The sequence below is a fragment of the Tamandua tetradactyla genome, chromosome 10, assembly GCF_023851605.1.
Source record: "Tamandua tetradactyla isolate mTamTet1 chromosome 10, mTamTet1.pri, whole genome shotgun sequence".
NCBI classification, from domain to species: Eukaryota; Metazoa; Chordata; class Mammalia; order Pilosa; family Myrmecophagidae; genus Tamandua; species Tamandua tetradactyla.
Genome location: NC_135336.1, coordinates 1,728,601 through 1,739,615, shown reverse-complemented (window position 1 = coordinate 1,739,615; position 11,015 = coordinate 1,728,601). Strand labels below are relative to the sequence as shown.

The 11,015-nt window shown below is 37.5% G+C and overlaps 2 pseudogenes; both read right to left on the bottom strand.

Moving 5' to 3' along the window:
- Positions 1–5,011: 5,011 nt before the first annotated feature.
- Positions 5,012–9,623, bottom strand: LOC143648892 (centromere protein Q pseudogene; annotated as a pseudogene).
- A 361-nt stretch (positions 9,624–9,984) lies between these two features.
- Positions 9,985–10,720, bottom strand: LOC143648891 (olfactory receptor 14A2-like; annotated as a pseudogene).
- Between the last annotated feature and the right edge of the window lie 295 nt (positions 10,721–11,015).

The window sequence follows — 11,015 nt, the reverse complement described above, 5'->3', positions numbered from 1 at the left end:
TAATTAATATTTTAAAATTTCAATTTATGTGTGAGACTAAAGCAAAGAAAATGTTTATTTGCTACCAAATTTGTATTTTGGCTAGTGCATTTCCTAACATAACTTATGTAGATGCTTGATTGAACACCATAAGTACTTGGAATCTCAGGTAGGACATGAGATTTTGTTGGTTTGTCCAGAGTGATGTCCCAATATATCTCAGAGTGATTCAATCAGTGAGTGGAAAAGTATTTGCAAAGCCCCCTTCAGTGAATGGTGAGAATGAGAAGAAATTCAACTTTCCCAAGTGGAATTATTGATATTCTCACAAGTAGTGTGGACAACGAAAGCTATAGGCTGAGCCCCCAGTCTTGGGGTTTGTTCATACGATACTTAACCCCACAAAGGATAGGTCAAGTCTACTTAAAATTTAGGCCTAAGAGTCACCCCCAAGAGAGCCTCTTTTGTTGCTCAAATGTGGCCTCTCTCTCCAGCCAACACAGCATGCAAACTCACCACCCTCTCCCTGTCTATGGGGGACATGACTCCCAGGGGTGTGGACCTTCCTGGAAAAGTGGGACAGGAATCCTAGAATGAACTGAAACTCAGCATCAAGGGATTGAGAAAAACCCTTGTGCTGGTCTGAACCTGTGGTGGACCCCAGAAAAGCCATGCCTTTTGATCCTCATTCAATATGGCTGTGTGGGAGCATTTTGATTGTTTCCATGAAGATGTGACCCACACAATTGTGGGTGGTAACTTTTGATTAGATGATTTCCATGGAGGTGTGTCTTCACCCACTGAAGGTGGAATTGCTTGCTGGAATCCTTTAAAAGAGGAAATATTTTGGGAGGGAGTCCCTTTTTGTTAGAACCATGTGAAAACCAGCAGATGCTGTCATGTTTGCATGTGCCCTTCCAGCTGAGAGAGAAACATTGAACATCGTTGGCCTTCTTGAACCAAGGTATTTTTCCACAGATGCCTTAAATTGGACATTTCTATAGACTTGTTTTGATTGGGACATTTTCTTGGCCTTAGAACTGTAAACTAGCAACTTGTTAAATTTCCCTTGTTAAAAGTCATTCCGTTTCTGGTATATTGCATTCCTGCAACTAGCAAACTAAAACAACCCTAGAATGAGATAAGACTCAGCATCAAGGGATTGAGAGAACCTTCTCGATCAAAATGGGGGAAGAGTGAAATGAGACAAAGTATCAATGGTTGAGAGATTCCAAACAGACTCAAGAGGTTATCCTATAGGTTATTCCCATGCATTAAGGAGATACCACCTTGTTATTCAAGCTGTAATGGAGAGGCTGGAGGGAATTGCCTGAAAATGTAGCTCTGTGTCCCAGTAGCCATGTTTCTTGATGATGATTGAATAGTGATATTGCTTTCACAACATGACTGCGTGATTGTGAAAACCTTGTGTCTGATCCTTCTTTTATCTACCTTGTCAACAGATGAGTAGAACATATGGAATAAAAATAAGTAACAGGGGGAACAAATCTTAAAATAAATTTAGTTTGAAATGCTAGTGAACAACGAAAGTGAGAGATAAGGGATATGGTATGCATAATCTTTTTTTCTGTTTCTGTTTTATTTCTTTTTCTGTTGTCTTTTTATTTGTTTTTCTGAATTGATATAAATGTTCTAAGAAATGATGAATATGCAACTAAGTGACGATATTATGAAATACTGATTATATATGTAGAATGGAATGATTACATGTTAATATTTTAGTTTGCTTGTTAATTTTTTTTAAAATTAATAAATAAATAAATTAAAAATAACAAAAAACAAACAAAATATTCCTCATTTGGGTGTGCTACTTCGGCCCATTTATTGAGTGACTAGAAAAGCTGCTAATTTTGAGTGGGCACCTGAACAAGAGGAGGCTCTGCAATGGGTCCAGGCTGCTGTAGTTGGGCCATATGATTCAGCAGGTTCAATGGTGCTGGAAGTGTCAGTGGCAAATAGAGATGCTGTCTGCAGCCTTTGGTAGGCCCCTATAGGAGAATCACAATGGAGACCCTTAGGATTTTGGAGAAAAGCCTTACCATCTGCTGCAGATAACTACTCTCCTTTTGAGAAACAGCTTTTGGCCTGCTACTGGACTTTAGTAGAGACTGAATGCTTAACCATTGGCCACCAAGTTACCATGAGACCTGAATTGCCTATCATGAGCTGAGCATTGTCTGACCCATCAAGCCATAAAGTTGGGCATGCACAGAAGCACTCTATTTTAAAATGAAAGGGGTATATATGAGATAGGGCCAGAGCAGGTCCTGAAGGCACAAGTAAGTTACATGAAGAAGTGGCCCAAATACCTATGGTTTCCATTCCTGCCACTTTATCTTCTCTTTCCCAGAAAAGAGCTATGGCCTTTTGGGGAGTTACAGTGAATTGACTGAGGAAGAGAAAACTCGGGCCTGGTTTACAGATGGTTCAGCATGATATGTAGATACCACCCAAAAGTGGACAGCTTCAGCATTACAACCCCTTTCTGGGGTGTCCTTGAAGGACAGTGGTGAGGGGAAATCCTCTCAGTGGGCACAACTTTGAGCAGTGCTCCTGTGGGTTCATTTTTCTTGAAAGGAAAACTGGCCAGAGGTACATTTGTATACTGACTCGTGGGCAGTTGCTAATGGTTTGGCTGGATGGTCAGGGACATGGAAAGACCATAATTGGAAAATTGGTGACAAAGAGGTCTGGGGAAGAAGTATGTGGATGGACCTTTCTTAGTGGGCTAAAAACATGAACATATTTGTGTCCCATGTGAATGCACACCAGAGGGTGACCTCAGCAGAAGAAGGTTCTCATAATCAAGTGGATAAGATGACCTGTTCTGTTGTACCAGTCAGCCTCTTTCCCCAGCAACTCCTGTCATTGCCCAATGGGCTCATGAACAAAGTGGTCATGGTGGTAGGGATGGAGGTTATGCATGGGCTCAGCAACATGGACTTCCACTCATCAAGGCTTACTTGGCTACAGCCATTGCTGAGTGCTCAATATACCAGCAGCAGGGAACTGCACTCAGCCCCTGATATGGAACCATTCCCCAAGGTGACCAACCAGCTACATGGTGGTAGGTTAATTACTTTGGACCACTTCCTTCATGGAATGGGCAGTGATTTGTTCTAACTGAAATAGACACATACTCTGGATATGAGTTTGCTTTCCCTGCACGTGATGCTTCTGCCAAAACTACCATCCATGAGCTTACAGAATGCCTTATTCAGCATCATGGGATTCCACATAGTATTGCTTCTGATAAAGGAACACACTTCACAGCAAATGAAGTGTGGGAATGGGCACATGCTCATGGAATTCTCTGGTCTTACCATGTTTCCCATCATCCAGAAGCAACTGGATTGATAGAACAGTGGAATGGTCTTTTGAAAGCTCAATTATGGTGCCAACTAGGGGGCACTACCTTGAAAGGCTGAGGTACTGTTCTCCAGGAAGCTGTATATGCTCTGAATCAGTGTCTGCTGCATGGTGCTGTTTCTCCCATAGCCAGGATCCATGAGTCCAGGAACCAAGGGCTGGAAATGGGAGTGGTACCACTCACTATTACCCCTAGTGATCCACTAGGAAAATTTTTGCTTCCTCTCTGTCTGCGACCCTGAACTCTGCTGGTCTACAGGTTCTAGTTCCAAAAGGGAGAGTGCTAACACCAGGAGAAACAACAATGATTCCACTGAACTGGAAGTTAAGACTGACACCTGGTCACTTTGGGCTACGTTTGCCACTGGATCAACAAGCCAACAAGGGGCTTACATTATTGTCTGAGGTGATTGACCCTTACTATCAAGAGAAAGTAGGATGCAATTACATAAATGAGGTAAAGAAGTGTTTGAAATATAGGCGACCCCTTAGGGCATGTTTTAGTACTACCATGCCCTGTGATTAAAATCAATGGAATACTGCTACAACCCAATCCAGGCAGAACTACCGGTGCATCTGAAACTTCAGGAATGACAGTTTGGGTCACCCCACCAGACAAAGAACCATGGCCAGCTGAAGTGCTTGCTGAGCATAAAGGGAACATGGATTGGGTATTGGAAGTAGGAAGTGATAAATATGAACTTCGACCACATGATCAGTTGCAGAAATGAGAACTGTAATGCTGTTTTGTTCGTGTTATACTACTTAGGTTGTAAGATATCAAGTTTAAGAATGAATATTACCCAAGGATTTGCACCATATTCTGGAGATATTTAATGTGCTTCCAGTTATATGCAGGACAGTTATGTATTGTTAGGTGAAAGAAAAATAATGTGTGTTTTATTGTTTTTTACTTAGAAATTAGGTATGGTTCAAGGTTATAGGTATAGTTGCCAAGTTGACAAGGGGTGGACTGTGATGGTCAGGTTCATGTGTCAACTTGGCCACGTGGTGGTTGGGCAAGTGCTGGCCTGTCTGTTGCAATGAGGACATTTCATAGAATTAGATCATGATCATGTCAGCTGCATTCACAGCTGATTCCATTTGTAATCAGCCAAGGGGGCATGTCTTCTGCAATGAGTGATGTTAAGGAAGATTCAGATGAGACGGGCTCTCTTCCTGGTTTGGCTGGTGAGCCTCCCCTATGGAGTTCATCCAGACCCTCCATCGGAATCATTGGCTTCACGGCCTGCCCTGCAGATTTTGGACTCTGCATTCCTGTAGTCATGTGAGACGCTTTTATAATTTTTATATTTGCAAGTGTTCCCTGTTGATTCTGTTTCTCTAGAGAACCCTAACTAATACACCTCCATTCAGCTATTATTAACTAACAGACTGTGGAAGTTCTTATTTTCTGGTTCCAGGCAAATAATGAGAGATGTGGGAATATAATAAAAGTGATTTGACAGGGATGCCACTTGCTAAAACAGGGTCTCCAGGATTTCACCAAATACTTATGGCAGATCAGCACAGGCTAATTTTAAAATGCATGTAATTATTAAGGGACAATAATTCCCACAGAAGTCTGAGCCTCTGAAATATCATTGTAGGGGAAAAGTTATGTAAATCCATAAAGTCTAAATTAGTATGAAGAAAGTTCATATAAAAACTTGTAAGAGGAATCCAGTCTCTTACAGGCTTCTTCAATGAAAGTTAATGTCCTTCAGCTTGGATGAATTACGAACCACTTCCATGTCTTCTAGAACAGCATTCTGGTTTAGAATTAGCATCAAATATCTTTCTGAAGTATTGGTGCTTTGAGTCCTTTTTGAACATTTTTGGAGGAGAGATTACCTAAGTACTATCCATTTGAAACACATGTTTTACATTTTCCTCCTCTTCTACCATCCCATTTGTCAGAATGTGAAATTTGCTTATGAGGCTTTGATTATTCTCAGTCATTGACTCTGCGGTCTCCTCTAAATAATTTCTTCCTGCAAGATTGCTGGACCTTATTCATTATTTCTGTGCTGTGCCCTTTCCATTTACAGTAGGCTAGACTCATTAGGTAATTTTTTTCCTGCTTTTTTGGAGGGACTTCCAAGTGTTTCGCACAGTTTTAGCAATCTTTTCTCCAGACAGTTGAAATGATATTGGATTTATTTGATTTCTTTAACATTGTTACTCAAAATTTCTCTTATTACTGTTGCCATCATTGATTTTAAATATCCTCTGCTACTCTTTGAAAGAGGTTGCCAGGTTTTTTCCTTGATGGATGTTCTTTTTATCTGTTTCAGATTAGTATGATTTGTTTTCCTTCAAATGAAGATGTTTTGGGTGCTTTTAAATTTTTTCCATTGTGTTTCTCACCTTTTTCTTTGACAGCTCCATTTCTTCATCATCAATATTTCTTCATGGATTTCTTTTTAACTTTTGAGACATTTGCTTTGTCAGACATCCTGATATAAGGCAGAAAAATTACAATAGTGTTTCAGAAATCACTAACTCCTGTTGGAATAGCATTCAGAGCAATTGGTATCCAAACAATCAAAATGCAAGAAATTGCATTTCATTATCTTTTAATCAATGATTTCCACTTGCTCATTTTCCCTTGTAATTTTGTTTTTTTGAAGAGTCCAGTCAATTTTAAAATATCCCATATGCTGGATCAGTCCAGTTGTTTCTCATTGTATTGTTATATGTATTTCTCAATCCTGCTTTCATGTAAATCAGAAGTCAGATCTTGGTCTTTATTTGAATCCAGTTAAACATTTTTGAAAATAAAAATTCAAAGATTATGTGTTCTACTAATTGCAACACATCCAAAGAGATGACTGTTATTAATACTAATTTTTCTTTTTGCATGGGCAGACAATGGGAATCAAACCCAGGTCTCCTGTATGGCAGGTGAGAATTCTGCCACCGAACCACCATTTCACTACCCTATTCATACTAATATCAATTACTTGTTTAGGGAGGTATCCATAAATTCTCTCTATTGTAAATTTATAAAATGTGATTCATTTTTGAAATCATGTTGCTATGAAAATATATCTTTCTATTACCACACCTTAATGGCTTTAGCACCAATTGTTGATTCTTGTTGACTCAATTATAACATGTGTTTAAAAAGATAATTTTTAAAATTATGCCATTCCATCTACATTTACAAGCTGCTAATTTCTACAGGTAAAAAACAATTTTTTCAGTGATTTCCCAAGTAAAAACCTATTTTTAGGCATTGAGGCATTGAAAGACAATGAGTCATTGAAAACTCTATAGGAACATTCCCTAAAGAATATATTTTTATAGTATTTAAGTAAACACAAATTTTATCAGTTCAAACTTAATGGAGAAAAGCTAAAATCTCTTCTGTTATGACAGCTCTGCAAATGTAACTCAACAATAGGTACACATCAAACAGATGTAATTCTGCTTAGCACCTTTCTTATGGTAAACGAATAATTGGTTGAATTTTTGTGGGCTTTCTGGAAATTCTTAAAGATATATTTTGACAGTAATTTTTACTGCTGGGTTCTGATTTCAGAGTGGTAAAATCAAAGTTTTCAGAGGATATTTGGTTAGATGATTGTGCCGGTTTGAATCAGGCGTACCCCAGAAAAGCCATGTTCCCTTTAATCCTCATTCAATATTACTGGGTAGGAGCTTTTTGATTGTTCCCATGGAAATGTGACCCACTCAATTGTGAATGGTAACTTTTGATCAGATGGGTTACATGAAGATGTGTCTGCATGCATTCAAGGTGGGGTTACTTACTGGAGCATTTTTAGAGGGAACTATTTTTAGATAAAGCTAGAGAGTCCAGCAGCCAAAGACCTTTGGAAACAAAAAAGAAAAATGTCCCTGGGGGAGCCTCATGAAACAAAAATTCTGGAGAGAAAACTAACAGACATTGCCATTTTCACCATGTGCCTTTCCACTTGAGAGAGAAACACTGAACATCATTGGTCGTCTTGAACAAATGTATCTTTCCCCGGATGCTTTAGATTGGACATTTCAATCTTAGATTGCAACTTTCCTTTACTTTGGACATTTTCCCAGCCTTAGAACCATAAACTAATGACTTATTAAATTCCTCTTTTCAAAAGCCATTCTGTTTCTGGTATATCACATTTCAGGCAGCTTTCAAAGTAGATCAGTGATTAAATCAGGTTTTATGTGACTGAGAAACAATATCTGCTTTTCTATTTAATCCAAGTGCCAAAAGTATTTTTGGAAAATTGAATTAATTATGAGAAACATTAATGAGAAAAACATATTCAAAAACTGGTAGAGGTCCTCTCAACTTTAAGACATACTATAAAGTTACTGTAATCAAGATGAGGTGGTGCTCCTGAAAAAATAGTCAAATATATCTTCCCCAAAATAGATCCACATAAATATAGTAAACATATCTTTAATAAAGGAACAAGGAATTCAATTGAGTATAGATAGTCTTTTCAACAAATGATGTTGGAACAACTGGACATCCAAGAAAAAGAAATTATCCTAGACATAGATCCTACATCTCTCACAAAAATTAATTCAAACTGGACCATAGATATTAATGTAAAATGCAAAACTATAAAGCTTCTAGATGATAATATAAGAGAAAATATAAGTGGCAAAGTGTTTGCTGATAAATTTTCAGATTCAGCACCAAAATAAAACTGATGAAAGAAAAAAATTAAGTTAAACTTAGATAAAAATTGTAAAGTCTCTCCTCTGTGAAAGTCATTGCTAATATAATGAAAAAGTCCATAGGCTTTGATAAAATACTTGCAAAACAAATATCTGATAAAGTTCCTGTGTCCAAAAATATATAATGAATCTTAAAATTCAACATTAAGAAAAAAAACAAGCATATTAAAAAATGGACCAAAGTTCTGGGCATCTACCTCACCAAAGAACATATATAGATAGAAAATAGTCATATGAAAATATGTTGAACATCATATATCAATAGGCAACTGAAAATTAAACTAACAATATGATACTACCATACCATACTAGGATGGCTAAAATCCAAAAACACTGCCAACCCCAAATTCTGGTAAGGATATGGATTGATAGGAACACTCTTTCAATGTTGGTGGTGCAGCAACTTTGGAAAACAGCCTGACAGCTTCTTACAAAACTCAAGATAGGTGAACAATACAGCCTAACAATTGTGTTCTGAGGTATTTACTCAAATGAGATGACAGCATGTGTCCACACAAAAACATGCACATTTATATTTATAGCAGCTTTATTCATAATTGCCAAAAATTATAAGCAACCAAGACACCTCTTAATAGGTGAAAACACAAATATATTGTGGTTGATCCATACAATTCAGCAATGAAAATAGTAGAGTAATCAGGCTATGAAGGAACTTTAAAGGTATATTGCTCTGTGAAAGAAACCAGTCTGAAAAAGTCATGTACTGTCTGATTCCAACTGTGTGACATTCTGGAAAAGACAAAGCTGTGGAGTCAGTTAAAACTTCAGTGGGTGGTAACTTTTGATTAGATGATCTCCATGGAAATCTCCATGGAGGTATGTCTATACCTATTTAAGGTGGAGTTGCTTACTGGAGTCCTTTAAGAGGGAACCATTTTTGAAGAAGCTTTAGAGCCCCCAGAACCAACAAAGACCACAGAGTCACAGACATCTGTAGCAGAAGAAATATGCCCCTGGGAAGACATTAAATGAGGACTAAAAGCTAGCAGACATCACCAGGTACCTTTTCAGCTGAACATCATCAGCCTTCTTGAACCCAGGTATTTTTCCCTCAATGTCTTAATTTGGACATTTTCATAGTCGTGCCTTAATTTGGGCATTTTCAAGGACTTAGAACTGTAAACTTGAAACTTGGCATTTTCTTTTTAAAAGCTGTACCATTTCTGGTATATCACATTCTGACAGCTTTCAGACAAAAGCACAAAGAAAATAATTTTTGTAAGACATAGAATATTTAGATAGCTTACATAGAAGATAAAGAAGAAATTTTCACATTCTATGTGTTGTATATAGACAAAATAGAGCAAGTCCATTACAATTGAGCACCTTCTGCTGTAATGTCAACACATTTCATAGCTTCTTTTAGACTCAGATAATGATGTAAAAAATAACATTAATGTTAACACAAGGAGAAATGAGGCTCTTCTGAATTTGAGGCCTGTAGACACAAAGACACACACAGATCTTATAATTTAAAACATCTGCTTGGTATCTTTTGTAAAATTCTACCTACCTATATGAACACATTCCATCTTTGAGAACTTGCCTTGATGCAAATTACTCCATGAATTTATCTTTGCTTAAAGTTGCTTTCCTGAGTTTTTGTGGATCTTGGCACACTGATTTTATGGTCCTTTGACTACTACATTATTGTCACCTGCTTCTCTCTGTACCTTATCACTAGACAGTTAAGACCTTCAGGGAATTTATGTATGAATTTCACCTTGGTAGCTTAAATCCTTTTCATGGTACTATACCATTTTTTATGAACTCAATCATTTTACATTCATAAATTGAATCATTCATTCATGATCTATGAATAACATACATAAAATGACTTTTTAGAATATCAAAAAAATGGAAACAGAACTGCTTCCCTCAGAGGGAGATGTGCTAAATGTAGCAAGCCTTTTGAATGAGTGTTTTTGACAGCAACTTCATTAGAGTTTTTTTCATGTCCTTGTTTCTCAGGTTGTAAACTAAAGAGCTAAGTACTGGAGGTATTACAGTGTAGAGGATAGAAAGCAGCTTGACAGTAACTGATGGTGTATTTTAAGATGACTAGAGATAAAATAAGCCATAACATTAAAAAAAGTAGGTACTGTGAGATGGGGAAGCATGTAGAGAAAGCTTTTGACTGACGTGTTGTGGCAGGAACTTTCAGCACAGTGGAGAAAATATAAATATAAGAAATCACAATACAGATTAAGTAAGACACACATAAACACATAACATTCCAAATACTTGCATAAACTATCATGAATGTTTCAGAGCAGAAAAACCTTAATACTGAGGGAACATTACACAAAAACTGTGGAATCACATTGAAGCCACAGAAGAGCATGAAAAATGTACCAGCTGTGCACATGGCTCCAAATAATCATCTAATAACCCATTATCACACAAGTGCCACCATCCATCATGACAGAATAGTGCAAAGGTTAACAGATGGCTATGTAGCAGTCATAAGACATGGTTGGGAGGATAAATATCTCATCTGCTGAAAAAGAAGTCGTTAAAAGTAGTTGGAAAGCCCATTCTAAACGTAAATGGAGTAGCTGTGAGTTAGACTGTTGACAATGAATTTCGCGGTTGGGACTGACACAAGGAAGATATCCAAGAAGGACATCTATTTTATGAGGAAGTATATGGGTATATAGAATTGAAGATCTAGAGTGATGAGAGTGATGATGATAAGGTTACTCATTTACAGCTGTCAGTTACATCACTAAGAAGAGCACATCATATAAAACCTACAGCTCCAGGACATCAAAAGAACTTACCAGAAGGAATACTAACACCGAGGTGACGTTGGCCATGCTGATAGATTCTCTTCACTTCCTGGCAAAGTGAGGAGACATGTAAAAGACAAAATCAATCTACAGCATTATCCAGAATGATCCTGGCAAACAGAAGCATTACCT